This window comes from Micrasema longulum, unplaced genomic scaffold, assembly GCF_059751315.1.
Source record: "Micrasema longulum isolate JH-2025_06_02 unplaced genomic scaffold, ASM5975131v1 h1tg000416l, whole genome shotgun sequence".
In the NCBI taxonomy this organism is placed as follows: Eukaryota; Metazoa; Arthropoda; class Insecta; order Trichoptera; family Brachycentridae; genus Micrasema; species Micrasema longulum.
In genome coordinates this window covers 121,657-138,766 of record NW_028277616.1, presented here as the reverse complement: position 1 = coordinate 138,766, position 17,110 = coordinate 121,657, and the positions used below count along the sequence as shown (strand labels likewise).

The following is a 17,110-nucleotide window of genomic DNA, read 5'->3' as shown; positions in this document are numbered from 1 at the left end:
CGTATTTCCTTCTCCATAATGGTCTCCATTTCTTTTAAAATATAATATGTTAACCTTAACCCTTTTTTAATTTAACTCTTTGTACATAATGTTATTTGTACATTGGCGGGCTTATTGCCAAATGGCAATTTCTTCCAACCAACTAATAAAATAAAAGTTTTATTTTTATAATTCAAGTTACAGAACATATTCGATAGAAAAAAAATATTAAAAAGCTAAATATATATAAAAATAGGAAAGGAGGAGAGATTAAGGAAGAGAAAGGAGATGTTTCTTCAGACGTGATTTAAACAGAGATAATGTAATTTATTATATAAATAAAACACGAGTGATACTTTAATCCACAAATTTATATTAAAAAGATAAAAATAACTTTATTTAATTTACTTACATATAACTTTGAATTATGTATCCTTACCTCTGTTCTGTATAAATACATTTAACTTTTTAATAAATATACCAGTCTCGAAGATGTCGCGAAAGCGATGAAACCGGTCACTGGATATTCCAAATTTGTGGATTAAAGTATCACTCGTGTTTTATTTATATAATAAATTACAATGAACTTCCATCAAGAATTTTCACTTACAAACTTAAATGTTTTAGATAACGCAAACACAGCAACCCTGAAACGACTGTATAAAAAATTAAACCTTAAGCTGAGAATGGCATCCCAGCACCTGTGGTTCAACCGAGAGTGTAAGAAGCGGAACATCGTCCCGAATTATGTCAGCGTACAGACGAAAACCAACACCCCGGCTGCCAACAAAGCCATTGCCGTAGCCCGGAAAACGTGGCTTATGGCAGAAACCAAAAAGTGGTATAGTATCCGTGATTGCACTAGCAATTACTTATTTTATGTCCATAATCTCCTTACCTCTAAATTACATCCAGTAGAATTTGATTGCTTATATTATGACACTGTTCAGCTAGTAGATATAAAAATACATCAAACTTATAAAACGCAGTTAAAGAAAATAAACCAACTTACTTTAAAACAAAAAGCTATTAAAAATATTCAAGTCATTTCAAAAGACGCGGTAAATTTCTATGAAAGAATAATTAATACAACTGATGTCGTATTTGATAAAAATGAAACAAATGTCCTCGAAAAGGGATTAAAATATTGCCCCAATACACAACTAAACAAAAAAGATTACGAAAACCTAGCTATTGATACAGATATTGCAATAACCTCTAATATGGAAACGAAATACATGTGTTCCAAAATAATAAAACAAGATTTTTCAAAACAAAATAAAACCGACTTAATAGAAACGCGCGTAATTAAATCCATCAAAAATAAAATTAAAGACAATCAACTTATAATTTCAAAAGCAGATAAAGGTAATAGCACGGTCATTCTCAATAAAAAAGATTACATTGAAAAAGTAGAAAACTTTTTAACTTCAAGTCAAGTAGTTTTACTTAAAAAAGACCCGACACCAAAATTTAATATCGAAGTAAAATCTTTGCTAAAATCCTGTAAAACCCTTATAAAAAATGAATATCAAATTCGAAACCTTAGTATAATGAACCCTCAATGCCCACGTTTATATGGACAGCCAAAAATTCATAAACAAGAAATGCCAATCCGACCAGTAGTTTCTTATAATTCAGCTCCTGCATACAATTTAGCGAAATTCGGAAACAATATTATTAAAAATAAACTTAAATTTAAACCGAAATTCGGAATAAAAAACTCAATGCAGTTAATTGACGAAATAAAAGATATTGTAGTGCCAAATAACGCTATTTTAGTGTCATTTGATGTAGTTAGCTTATTTACAAATATTCCAACACAAGAATTAAAAATAGCCTTAGATAATCACATGGACACCAAAAACATTAATCCCGTAGAGAAATTAGAAATAAAAAATATTTTAGAACTTTGCATTGACCAAAACTTTTTCAAATTCAATGATAAATTTTATATACAACCATGTGGATTATCGATGGGGAGTCCGATCTCACCTGTACTTGCAGAATTTTTTATGGATTTTATTGAAAATAAAATAATAAACCTAAAATTATTTCAATATGTTAAATTCTATCGTCGATATGTCGACGATATCATTATTTTGTGGGTCGGAACGAAACGCCAGCTTGATATGTTCCTTTTAGAATTAAACTCAGTTAATAAGTCAATCCAATTTACAATGGAGTTAGGAGGGGAAAAACTCAACTTCTTAGACCTAACGTTAAATATAGAATCAAACAAAATGCATTTCAATATTTTTAGGAAACCAACGTATAGTGATAACATTATACATAATAATTCGCGACATCATATTTCACATAAATTGTCTGTATTTCACTCCTTAATTCATAGACTGTTATTCGTACCGCTTAACAAACATAATTATAACAATGAGTTAAACATAATTAAATCTATCGCGATAAATAACGGATATAACAATACACTAGTTGATAACTTAATAAGAAAGAAACAAAAGCGTCTCGTAAACAATAAATTAACCCAAAGTTTGACACCAAAAAACAATAATAATAATGACCGAAAGCGGTGGGCAAAACTTTCGTATATTGGAAAAACTAGTGATAAAATTGGACAAATAATAAATAAAAATAAATGCACTGCAGCCTTTTATAATAATAATTCCTTAGCTAATTTGTTAGTAAATACTAAAGACAAAAAAGACAAGTTTTCCAACTCAGGAACTTACCTTCTTAATTGTAACGATTGTAAAAATACATGCTACGTAGGCCAAACGGGTAGAGCCTTTAAAACACGCATAAAAGAGCACATACAATCATGGTCTAATAATAAAGATAATTCAAATTTTGCCAATCATTTAATAGAAAACAAACATTCCTTCGAATTAAAAAATAATGTAAAAATAATTCATATTGCACCCAAAGGCCATAAACTTGACAAATTAGAAATTCTCGAAATTAATAGATTAAAAAATAAACCCGACGTAGAATTACTTAATGAACAGATAACACATGTGCATTCTCCATTACTTTACCCATTGTAATATAATTTTACTAATGACTTTTTACCCCTTGTTTTTCAGAAATCATTACAAAACCACACTCACGAAGGATGGGACACCAACAATAAAATAAAATACTTAAACTCATTAAAATAACATTATATCCATTCATTTGTTAACCCATAGAAAATTTGTCGATAATGATCCTTAAGATAAAAATAACTTTATTTAATTTACTTACATATAACTTTGAATTATGTATCCTTACCTCTGTTCTGTATAAATACATTTAACTTTTTAATAAATATACCAGTCTCGAAGATGTCGCGAAAGCGATGAAACCGGTCACTGGATATTCCAAATTTGTGGATTAAAGTATCACTCGTGTTTTATTTATATAATAAATTACAATGAACTTCCATCAAGAATTTTCACTTACAAACTTAAATGTTTTAGAGATAATGTAGTAACATCTTTGATGGTGGATGGAAGATGATTCCACAGTCGAGCCCCATGGACACTATATGAGTTAGAGAAGAAAGAGGAATTGTGGATGGGTATTAAGGGAGTGCTTTGAGAATTAGAACGAAGTGGTAAACCGTGAACAGATAAGCGTTTTACGCAGGTATAAAGGAGCGTTAGGACTATGAAGTACATTGAACAGAATTGAGAGGGAGTGATAGTCTCTCCGCTGTCTAATTTTGAGCCATTTCAGTTGCCTACGATAATCAGAAATGTGGTCATATTTCCTAAGACCAAAAATGTACCTTATGCATGTATTCTGAAGTCGTTCAAGTTTTCTAGTTGCTCACAGCTTAAATCAATTAAATGTCTAGGACGAAGTGTTACATACATAGACCGTCAGAATTGAGGTATTTATTTTCTAACATTTCGCATTTGTCTTGTGTCACAAGAGTATCGTAATAACGTACGCTGGTAGATTAGTCTTCCACTCCGATTTTTTTTTAATGCAATAGGTTATTAGTTATTAGTTTCACGAGACGTAAATCAACACAAAATATGAGTCCTATAAGTAAATGGTTAATTTATAAACTCGTATTTAAAAGAAAAAACATTAGATAAATTTGAGGTTTATCTTTATCAGCCGCGATGCGCGATGTTTCAATGTGTGTTATAAAAAACGGCATTTTATAGACGGTAAGAGATTCACCTCTTATTTGTTGTTACAACAAGAAAATTGAAATACATATAGCTCCATGATATTATGTTATTCGTGGCACGATAAACGCAATGTAACCGACAAAGGTAGAAAAATATGTTTGCGAAATTCCAAATTTAGGACGAAAAATTCCAGTTAAGTTTTTCGACAAACACCGAAAAATCCCTTAAATTCAAATTATTTAATACAAATCTTAATAATGTAAACATTACAATAATGTTTATAAAATATCTCAATCAATAATAATAAAAAGCCATAAAATACTCGTAACCTATATAACAACAATTTCAAATTCACACTTTAAGGACAAAAAGAAAATACCTACAGTAGCCATTTACTACGTTTTGTCAATACAAGCAGTAAGTATTTTTTTTAAATAATTTTTTTTTATTTGAAAAGAAATATTAGGATTTTTATGATTTACCCAAATATTTCAATTTCAGTGGCCATTTTCAAGGAGTTATAAATAACTCAATAATAGAAAATGGTCATCAAGTTGTGGTAGAGCGGATGCGAACCTCGAACCTTTGGTCCGTGCGTCCGTGACCACCGTGCCACAGGACTACAAACCTAATTTAGTTCATCAACATTCATATTGTACATAAGACTTCTCTAAGTGTTTTTACAAAGAGAAATTTTAAATAACTGTTTTGAAAGAGATCATTTTAATACATTTTAATTAAAATAAACACCGTTGAGTCGGATTGCACTAAATTAAGGAAAAACATTATCTTTCCGGTTTACGAATCTTAGCGATCTTTAGCAAAGTTTACTTAAAATCTCCTGTTCTATAAAATGATGCATACTTTTAGCTAACCGAAATTTGAAATCTGAATATTTCGAGCCGGATTCATTACGGAAGTTAATTAGTAAGAAAGAGATAATTAAGCACTGCTATTAATATTTCAAACTGATTGAGAAGTTACTGGGGTGCCTAAAGAATTCGTAATGTATTTTAGTGTTTCGTGTATGTGATTAATTATGCTTTTTAGTTATTTGGAATTCAATTTTAGAATCCAAATTTCGCTCTCTGTGTATAAACATAAATAATTTTTATTTCGTATTTGTACCATAACTAACTTCTAACTTCTTCTAATTTTAAGATTATTTTAATATAACCTACAAGAAAAAATGTACTCCTGTTCTCCACTGCAATATTTGTATGTATTATTATGTATCCCCATATATTTTCTACTAATATGTAATGATTTTTTTGATTTTTCTTTCTTTTCTTAATTCATTTTTATTTTTGCTCGTTTTTTGTGTAAAATGCATTTCTGTCTCAATATTTAAAAATGCATTTCTGTTCTTTCCACGTTTATACTAATGTGAAAAGGTGATATTTTTAATATTTTTCTTTTTCTTCTAAAAATCATTTATTTATAATAAATAACAGGCCAGGAGGTTCAATTAAGAGAAATCGGGATATCATCGGTAATTGAATCAGGAACCCCCGTTAGCGGGGCAATCCTCTTACCCGTTACCCCACAGAAACCGCCTGATTTCTCCAAAAAATATTGAACGATTGAAGATATACGATCGTTGAAGAGATATAGATACTCGTACCTACAATATTATTACTTACATAAATAAATATGAATTCATAATATAATAATAACGGTGATTTATTAACATAACTAAGCTATTATAATTTACTACATTTTTATGGAAATAGCTTTCTCGGCAGTGCAAAATAAAAATAAAACATAACTTCCTGTTAGTATATGGATTAAACAAGTTTATTTATCTATACTCTCATTGATCAATATTTTATTATATAAATAAAACACGAGTGATACTTTAATCCACAAATTTGGAATATCCAGTGACCGGTTTCATCGCTTTCGCGACATCTTCGAGACTGGTATCTTTATTAAAAAGTTAAATGTATTTATACAGAACAGAGGTAAGGATACATAATTCAAAGTTATATGTAAGTAAATTAAATAAAGTTATTTTTATCTCAAGGATCATTATCAACAAATTTTCTTTGGGTTAACTAATGAATTGATATAATGCTATTTGGATATTTCAAATTTGCTACACTGGATATTCCGAATTTGTGGATTAAAGTATCACTCGTGTTTTATTTATATAAAAAATTACAATGAACTTACATCAAGAATTTTCACTTACAAACTTAAATGATTGATCAATATGTTTATTTAGTAAGTATTTTTTTTTACTTCTCTCTACCCTTAAATTATTAAATTTAATGTGAGTTATGATGCATACATTTAGAACGAAATAATATTCACAATATAGGCTCTTGACTTAACTATTAACAACTTCTTAAACTAAAAACTAAGCAAGTATCTATTTAGTGTCGAGCGGTGATTTTATTTACAGGTAAGCTATAAAAATGATATCATACATTTGTACCTACGTAGTAGGTTCATAATATATAATATAAGTAATATATACATGCTATTAATTGCTATTTTTTCTGTGGTTTTGTGTGATACAACTCTTATCAACGAAAACAACTTAATAACTTCGTGATAATATTATATTATGTAGCTATATTATCCATTACTTTAATACATAACTTATACAGAAATTTATAAATAATAGCACAATGAATGCAGTAGGTATTAGATATTCACATCACGATTGAAATGTCAACTGGCTGATTTGTTTTAGAAATTAATAATTCCGAAAAGAGCCGCACCGAGCGTTACATGTAGGACGCATGAGAGCAATTATGGTCGTATGCCAAAAGTATCATCTCAAAGTAAAATAGCCCTTAAGAAAAAATGTTGTTTTCCAAATCAAAAATCTTCAAATAATTTGTGTAATCTGCAAGTTTACTCGAGGAGAAAAAACCGCCAATGGGATAAAGATGTTCGAAAATATAGTTTACTTATTTGTATGAAGAAATATGCTTGAATAATCGGCTAGTTTCTTTTATTGAACGGAACTGAATTATAATTATAATAATAAAAAAAAGTGTATAGTTTTACTGTCATAGTTTTTATTTATATTTGAAGAAAAATACAAACGGTAGCAATGGTTTATAAGAAATAATAATTATTTGTTTGTTTATCTGTAAATAAAGTTAGCGTGAAACATTATTATGGATACTCAAATATAATGATAAGTTGCGCATAATCGCTTCTATGCACGATTCGCCCCTGCTATTTATTTAACTGTCAAACAATATTTCAGATTATATCATCGCCTAAAGATACTAATATTTCTACTTGTTTGTGTAAAATAAAGAACTTCACATCATGCCCCGACAAATCTCGGTGCTTTGTAACGCAATAAACATCTTGTGCAGCCAGAAATACGAAAATGAATGAAACCAATCGGATATTTAATTTATCAAACGCCATGAAAATATCGCTCAATTTATTGATCATAAATTACTTCTTCAATATCGCATAGCGTCCAAAAGTAATTCGTTTTATTTCGGCATGAATTCAATCAAAATGCGATAAGAGCGATGCTATAAACCTCCCCTTTATCCGAAAGAGGACTGTTTGCATTTATTTATTCATTCTGGGGAATATCAATAACAGCGGGCGTCGTGACATCATTCGTGATCTAATGGCAGTATAGCATTATGGCAGCAACCCCGTCTCCGTCCTGCGGAGGAAGGGTTGACATTACGAGACACGAGACACGACGACCGACGACCCGCCTTGTTAGCTCAATATCTACGAGCGACACCAAGTGTGCACAACTGCGAGATACCTCATTCTAATCAATCAAAAATATTTTCATAAGGACAATTTATTTGATTAAACATATCGTCGCGTCGGCAGAAATTTGAAATGCTGGAAGCGCAATGTTAATTGTGCAATATTTTTTATTTAAAAACACGTTTCTTGTTTTTGTTAACATAAATACACTATTTTTTATATTAAATTTGTTTGCGAACACTTCCACACACGTTCCTTTAATAAAATATTTTTTTCTTTTTAAATTCATATTCTATTGTTAATGAAAATATTGTTAACCTTTTGTAAGGTTGTCTGAGTCTTTTGTTTAGTTTTGTCTGGTAGTTTATTGTATAATTTCAGTCCTTGGTTAATAAACCAATTATTAGTCTCGACTGTCCTTGTCTCATGTTAGAATATTGAATAATATATTGTTTCTATATTCTCGTATTGCGTCCATGTTTACTACATTTATTTTTCAGTATTAGTTCTTCTTCTGCAATACAACATTTTAGGAGCAAAAATTCATTAACATTTCTTGTATACCCACGAACAGGCCATGCCTTTGTGGGATTTTTTTGTTTACTATTTTTACTGTAAATATGTATTACATTAATATATATTTCATTGTTATGTAATTATCCTTTATTTTTTTAATACTCCGTTTTACCTCTTATGCATATTCTAAAAAAAAACAAAAATTAATCAAAATACAAAAAAACTACTTATATTTTTATTTAGCGCTTTACTGTGGTTAAAAGTTAGATTTTTACCACAAATTAAAGTTTTTCTCAATTTGCGAATAATATCAAATTGTTCTTATTTATTGAATAATATATTTTTTTAAAAAAAACTATAAATACCACTTGTTTTCAACCTTTTTAGTCGCTCAAATAATTAACACTTTATCTCTTACAGCATTTTAAATTTTTCGCACGTGATATAAAATGTTATTCTGCAAATATGAATTATAATAGGAAAGGAATTCGGGTGGCGTGGAATTCGAAAGCTCATACTTGCAAGCTTTATCTTTGCAAGTGGAATGCAACATTTTCGTTCCATTGTTCCTGATATATCAGAGAAATAGTTCTACTTTGTGCAAACAGCGAAGATTCCAATATCACAGTGAAAATAACTTATCAATCAGAAATCAATTCAGAAAAACATTTATAAAATCCATCTGGTAAATACGAGTAGGTAAGGGTGGGTGCCCTTATAATGTCCAAAATTTTGGTTTGATTTAATGTCAATGATCACATTATATTATAGCTCAAAATTATTACATTGAGAAGTGAAAAGATGCATCACATCATCATCATGGGTGTTCTGTGCTATAACTCATCACTGCAATTGGGCCTCCTGGCCTGTTGTGGTTAAAAAAAAAGTAATAAAACAATAAGTAATACATTATTTAGGGAAAAGTGCCATGAAGAGGCCGGATTATGAAGGAAACGAAAGCTACCAAATGACCTGGGCAGTGTCGACTGATGTGCATTTTTTAAAAATAGCTATACTGTCTATAGGTCATCTCACGTCGTCTGAAAAATCGTATACTAAACATAAAAATACGTCGTCCGTTTGAATTTTCGCGGCTGAAAATTACGTGTTTTATTGTAAATTTATTGATTTATGACGCAACCTGTAGTTGAATATATCGCTGCATTATTTAACACGATTTTATTTACAAATTCAAATAACACAATATTGGGTTACCTACGGAGTGATATATTTATGGGTTATTTAAATTTAATTATTAGCGTAAGATATAAAAGAGCCACCTGAGTTATTTCATTTTTTTTTAAATCGTTCTCTAAAGATGTTATAGGGAATGCAGTCAACAAGATATTAGAACAAACATGAAATATCAGATCTGTGACTTTGGCATTTGATGTGTCCAGAACTAAGTTGGTAAAATTGTTTTTAAAAAAAAGGAACATCAATTCTGTATCTACAGGAAACAATTTTGTTTGTTTGTTTTATGTTAAATCAAAATTAATTTATGTAAAATAATAAAACATATGAATATTCCATTAAAGCAATGAGTTTACGTACTATCACCTTTCTGGCTCCTTTAATATCTACATAAAGAGACAAATTTAGATATTTGTTGAAAGTTGAAAATGTACTCGTTCTGTACATTTTAATGGAAGTTTTTTTTTAATCTTTAGCGAAATAAGCAAAATTATTATTGGAAAAAGTTTTATTTAAATATTCCCACATAGAAAAAAATACCATCTAAAGAAAAAAAAGCGGCTCCTCCGTGCCACTTCTCCCCTACCGTAGGCTACATAGTTACACATGAAAAAATAGGTAAAACTAAGAAAAAAAAATCAAGTTTAAAATAACAATACGGCTTGTTTTGTAAATGTTTAGACTCGAAGCAAAAATATCTTCACATGTGAATTTTTAAAAATCTGTTTCAAAATAAGCGGGTGCATATAACATGATAATTCGGGACAGTCAAATTAACGAGTTAATTTCATGAAGAAATAATAATGGTCGGCAAGAGGTCTTCTTTTCGAGAAAAACGAGAAGTTACTGTAATTCTTTTACAAAGATTCTAGACAATGAATACGAATAAAACAAGGAAAATAAAGTCCTATAAAATCGGATCGATTTGATCAGGGAAATCCAAATATATTTAATCTCTTTTTGAAGTTTGTTAAAGGTAGATGAATTGTTTATTAAGCGTGTTTGATTTAAACGTTATAAATAAATATCCAATAAGAAAAGGCGCGTTGTCGAGTACTGCACTTAGGTTCTAATAAATGAAATTATTTACCGGGTCGTGTGGATTTGGATAATACTTGTGAAATGGCACAAAGGGAAAGGTTTATAACTGTGAATCAATCCAGTCATATTATTATTACAGAGGGAAAACTGAAAGGTCGTAGTTTAAATTCAAATGATTCACGAATTATCAAAGCCTTTGGCCCATTTCACAAGTATTATCCAAATCCACACGACACGGTTAAATTAGAGTGGATTGACATTTATTATATCTGTACCTAAGAGCAGTGCTCTGCAACCTTTTCTCACCCATGACACATCAAAATTCTTCCTTAAATTCCGCGGCACGTCAAAAGCTAAAATATATCGATATTAATTTGATACACTTATAAAGATATGAATCTGATTACATTAATTGACATAGTTTATTAGATATGTATACATACATAAAAAAAAACTATGCTATATGTTTAAGCAGTATTAATAATTAACACTTTGTATCCCGGAGCCGTGTAAGCACGTGATTACATAACCACGCGTTGTGTTCCGGTCCCATGTTTTCACGTGGTTTACCAGCTGTCCTAAAAAGTGCATTTTATTGACATTTAGTGACTTTTATTAGTATTTTTTCACTGTTGGAAAACTACCTTAAGGTGATTTTCACAAAAAATAGCGCTATATAAATTATCCAACCATGACAATACGTGAAAACACGGGCCTGGGACACAACGCGTGGTTATTATAATCACGTGTTTACACGGCTCCGGGATACAATGCACAAAAAAAGGAGTGAGACCCTGTATATGTGCAAACATTGCGATGTGGCTCTCCATAAAGGCCAATGTTGGCAAAACTATCAGAGAAAAATGACTTATTGAATTGTTTCAAATAAATATGAGAAGTTTCAATTGATTCAACCGAGTATTTTCATAATAATGACACTTTTAAGAAACCCTTCACAAAGCATGAAATTTCACAAAAATGGGCCGGGCACAGGGTAAATTCTATGTGTATTTGGCCGGTACTCAAAGTGCTAATATAAAATAATGACTTATTAATGTGATACCTGAGCTTGTTTCAATGAACACAGAAGCTTAATATTCGGCTCGATATTTGACAGCGCAACCCAAAGTTCTTGGTCAAGACCTTTTAAGCATGACCGATTATCATTTTTAATTAATACAAGGGTTAAAAAAAACTTTGCTTAAATGAATATGTCGTTAAAAATGGACGTAGTGTTGGGATGGCTTTGTCGGAAATGCGTAAATATTATTTTTTAACGAAAACATCTATTGAAACTTCGGCGAAATTAATACAAAAATGTAAAGAAGGGGTGGGGTATATATATATAGTATTTTACTAAATGTTAGCATAGTAAAAAAAATAAAAAGGAACAAGAGATTTTTCAATCACTCAGCTCGGGAAAGTTAAAAACTTTGCGAAATAATAACGAGCACTTAAAAATAATTGATCGTTCAAATAAGTTCTGAGAAAAGTTACACTATGGCAAAATATAAAAACTATGAAAGCAATTACTCACGATACAAGATGATACTTGAAAAAAGTCAAATAAAACTCAGCGCTTTCATATTTAAATATATTATAAATATTTACTTAGGGGAGAACAATTGGAAATAGAAATACTAATACGTAGTACCTTTTCAAACGCTCCACCAAGAAAACGTTTTGCTTAATATTTATAAATGAAATTATTGTAATCGAACTAATTCAGCATTGAAAAAAAACTAAACAGTTTTTTTTCAATGCTATATAAATTTAAACAAAATGAAATAAATTTGTAAAAAAATGGTTACTGGGTTTAGGTAGAGAAAAATCGGAAAATTTACTAAAAATCATTCTTAAATAATAAATAGTATAATTAAATGTTGCATAACTGTATAATAAATTAAGTAGTAGGCAGTCGTGTTATTTGAATAAAAATGTCTGCCTTAAAACAGGTTGTACCTAGTAAGGCAGATTAGGCATAATCTAGAGAAATGTATTACCTAAAACATGTAGTAGATAATAAAATTGTAATTCTTGTTACTAAATCGTGATTGTTATTATCCCTGAAAATCAAGTGAAATGCGTGCAACATTTTCTTCTGTTTAATAAAATAAAATTTGGTAACTATTTATTTCTAAAAAAATACATATAAATTTGTAATCCATAGCCGCTATCGTTACAAATTTTCGTTTTTTAGAGTATGCATGTCTTGATAAAAATTAATATAATTTATAATATTTGTTATAAGCCTAATTTCGTGGATTGTTTTTTATCTGCCTTGAAAAAAGCATCCAAACGGTTTTCGAACTGGTTGACAGAAATGGAATGGACAACTTTTTATGCTTGAAGTTTTAAAATAAATAAATAAGTAAATACCACCGATCAAAACTTCGATCTCGGTTATTATTGCGGTGTATTAATAGGGTCAGTTTTAATTATGGGGCGAATAAAATTGAAGATAAACTGCGGCGTTTCAATTTTGGAAATAGTCGAGTGTACATTACGGCATAATAATTTCGGTATGCGGCAGGAAAGGTCTGGCGGAGCGGAAACACTCCATTATAAAACGAGTAAGTCCAAATGTAGATGGATGCATTTTGATGCATATGAGTAGCCACATGATACACAATAATGCATTTCATACTATAACTACGTTTGGGTGTGTCGCACACAATAATGACCACATTCTGCATTGCTTTGCTGCTATATAATATTATTATATTGGCATAATTAATTTACAAATTTAAGTATCAACAAACAACTATTTAATTAGATTTACCAAGCCGATAACATGTTAATTGAACTACAAAAATATGGGTATCTGGAAAATAAAACGTCCCGATTTAAAAAAAGTTGTAACGATTGAACGATATGAAAGAAATACTGGTCGTCATAGACTAATAACAATTTTTCGTAAGCTAAAACTTAATGAATATAAATAATACATAGTTATTACATAAAGCTAGGTTACTAATACTTGTCGTTGTAAAATATGTCTACTTTGTGGTCTCATTTTAATTAATTTCAGGAAAAACCAGTAAATAAAAGGATTGTTTTTACATTATTTCTTTATTTAGCGAACATGTCAAAACGTTTTTAAAAATTAACCCTTAGAATAGTAGTCAAGGCCTAAAAAGTGCGAGAAAATCAATTAAAATAAATTAATATGAAATTTCAAAACCAAACAAATGCTATGAAATTAAAACCATAACAACGGAATAATATTGTTGGGATTACCAACGCAAAAAAGGGCAATTGATAGAAAAGTGGGTCAGTTGTTGGGAAATTATTCATTAATCATCCTATCAATCCACTATTTAAGTATTTATAATATTATTTAATGGCGCATGATGAAATTATTCATGTATACTCCGCAATAACTTCAACGAACCAAAGAGTAATACAAACAAAATTCGATGCATTAAAAAAGTCTAATAAATTAGTGGAATCTGAGCGGTGCAAAATAATAATTTATTATTGATCAGTAGATGCTTAACTTTATTCGTTCCGTTATAAATATTTATAAATTGAAAGATAGAGCAACACGAAGCATTTTTTTCTTGGAAAATATTCGTGAATCACTAAGAAAATGATTCGAGTATCATCAATATTCATGGCACCATTCACGAATACGCATTATTTACAAACATTTCAATGAGAAATATTTTACGACGAAAGAACAATTGTATATTGTTGTGATACAACAGAAAAAAAAACATTTAAAAATAAATTATTCGATAAATGTCTTTCATTTAAGCAGTTTGAAATTTAATGCATATAAATGTACACTTTCCACGCGTAGGTAACAGATTTGCATATTATACCGTTATTGCAAACTTGCATTCCATTTCTATCAACTGATATCGGAATAACTGTGTAAATAAATATTTGTGAGCATCTGAGGAATGGGACAGCGAAACGTCGATATTAGTTAGGCATAATCAGTCCGCAGTTGTCTTTTTCGCACAGTTTAAATTCTTATTCCTAAAAATTACCAGGCACCCATAAAACGAAGAATGCAAGAAAAAATACTGATTTAATTGCCGAATTTTTTTTATTTAGTTTGTTCTTTAACAATTCCAATACACCTTGGTTTAAATAAATAGTATTTTTCGTGAATTAAACGCCGTTGTACATTCATTTTTGCACGTGTGAACTGCGGCCGAATTTTCGGATTGTCCCAGCGTTCTGTCCTGCGCTGTCTAGGCTGTTCACGGAGCTGGGACAAGACAATATCGTCATATTTATTGTATTGTCCATATGAAAACGATATTTTATATCTTAAAATTTGCGTTTTCAATCAGTTATGCATATGCATAATATAGTGACATTGTAATTAAATTAAAGTTTTTGCTAATATAAATTAATGAATACTAATGGATTCCTCGTTGCGTGTTGAAAATCAATTATGTATTTACGTCATCTCTGGGAATTATCCCTAAAATGAGATATTTCTTCAATCCGAAGGAAGAATTTATCGATACTTGTCGTATGTCGGTTGGTAAAGCGCGGATGTAAGTTACGTTATTAGTAGAGTACCTTATACTAATACCCGAGGGAATCAGATAAATATGTATAAGGAGAAATCTCAGATGGATTTATGTTCTTAATCTTCTAAACGGGATGGTACACGGTACAAGCGACTATGGCATATAGGAACTCTATAATAATGAAGCGCCTATCAGACCTCAACCATAATCCATCAACCTACCACACTTATCTTAATATGCATGAAGTATACAGATGATACTAAAATAAGTCCAATATTTTGAATTATATTCTAATTCTCGTTTGGAAACCTTGTTAATGAAAGCTAATGTTTTATTAAGTATTTCATAGAGACATATTTTTAAAAAATTCACAAGGGTTCTATTTATCCGCAAAGGTTTTAACATAATAACATTTTTATTTTTTTAAATATTATTTTTATTTCATTAATTTTTTACGCAATGTTTTTGTTTAATATAATTTTTGGTTCAATTTTTGTTTCTAAATCTTAGGTAAAGAGTATTGTATGCGTTTTTTTTTTAAAACATTGCATTATGATTTTCTTGTTATATTAATCCTTAAAATATTTCATTATTTAAATTGATTTTTACATTTAGTTTTAAATTGTTATAAACTTCTTTTGAATTTGTCATACAATTTTTAGGTTTAATTTTTGTTTCTAAATCTAGGGTAAAAAGTACTGTATTCGTTAATCAAACCAAATATGTAAATATTATAATTTTTTGTAAAAGGCATTTTTTCCGTATATGTTAATATTTATAATAATGAAATTATTGTTAAAAATTTTATGTTACAAAAATCTAATGAATAAACTATGTTTCTGGGAAGGCTCTATATTATTGTTATTTTAGAATGTTCGAATTATCCATAAAATTAACTCTGAACTTCTATCGAAACACCTAAAAATTGTTGTTTATTGATATTTATTTTACAAAGAATGCTAAGGGCCAGTTGTGCCATAAAAAGGTTGAATAGAAACAATAACGCCCTCGAGACAAGATCTGGTCTATCAAAGTGATCGTTTAAATCCAGAAAAACATACATCTAAAAAGGCCAGATCCTGTACACAATTGTTGTGTTTTCGACAAATGTGCGAAATAAGTTTGAAGAGAAAACGCAACAATTTTTCAGCAGTAAACTAAACTTATTTTAACCTAATTTTCCAATGAAGCGGTTTTAAGCATTATGCACAAAGAGAGGGAGTTACTGACCACTGCCAAAAGAAGAAAAGCCTCATACTTTGGTCACATAATCCGCAATGAGAAGTATGCCCTTCTTCAACTTATTATGGAAGGAAATATAGATGGCTGAAATCTTAGACAGTGGTTCGGGGTGCCGGGTGCAGCAGCGCTGATTAGGCTGGCCCAGGATCGTGATGAATTCAGAACGATGGTCGCCAACCTCCGGTAGGAGCGGCAAAAGAAGATGTTTTTTTAGTGCAACTGACCCTAATACAGAGCCAATTGAAGACCTCGTTCTAAAAACATCAAATGTCCAAAATTTGACAATACGATATTAATGGAGTTTATTATTCTCTGTCTATGCGTAAATACAACCAATCTATCAACAAACAAAAAAATCGTAGGTTCCTCAAATTCTCTGTTAAAAATACGATGTTTTGTGAAAACAGCAATTGTCCACATCAAGTTTTTTGATAACAGCAATCGTTCATTGGATGAACAAAAAACAACATTTAAGGTGATTCTAAACGAAAATATGAAACTAATTATTCATAGATGGCGCTTTTATCATTTTTTATTGAAAAATGCCATTTTTACGTTTATTTTCAATGGAAATTTTACAAAACTTGGTTTGCGAAAACATTACACGATATCGATTGTAGCAAATACCATAACAATATAATTTAGGTCCTTTTCACTAAATGGCGTACAAAACAAAATATAAGAAAAATATTTTTTTGTACCGAAAACGTACCGATGACGGCTAACATTTTTGTACGTAAGAATTACCTTACAGGAGTAGCCTGAGAGGGCATTGAGTGATTCCGCTGGCGACGTTCGCAATAATGTCAGTATAAGGACGTCCGTTGTACTATATTGGAG

General features: G+C 30.0%; 1 protein-coding gene and 1 long non-coding RNA gene across 20 annotated transcripts in view; one reads left to right on the top strand and one right to left on the bottom strand.

Moving 5' to 3' along the window:
- Window positions 1–17,110, bottom strand: part of scrib (scribble planar cell polarity protein) — a 366,730-nt gene that overhangs the window by 270,188 nt on the left and 79,432 nt on the right. The window lies entirely within an intron of this gene.
- LOC148281718 (uncharacterized) lies at window positions 607–3,338 on the top strand. The gene is made up of 2 exons (XR_015822295.1): window positions 607–820; window positions 3,039–3,338. It is a non-coding gene; the product is annotated as an uncharacterized LOC148281718 (long non-coding RNA).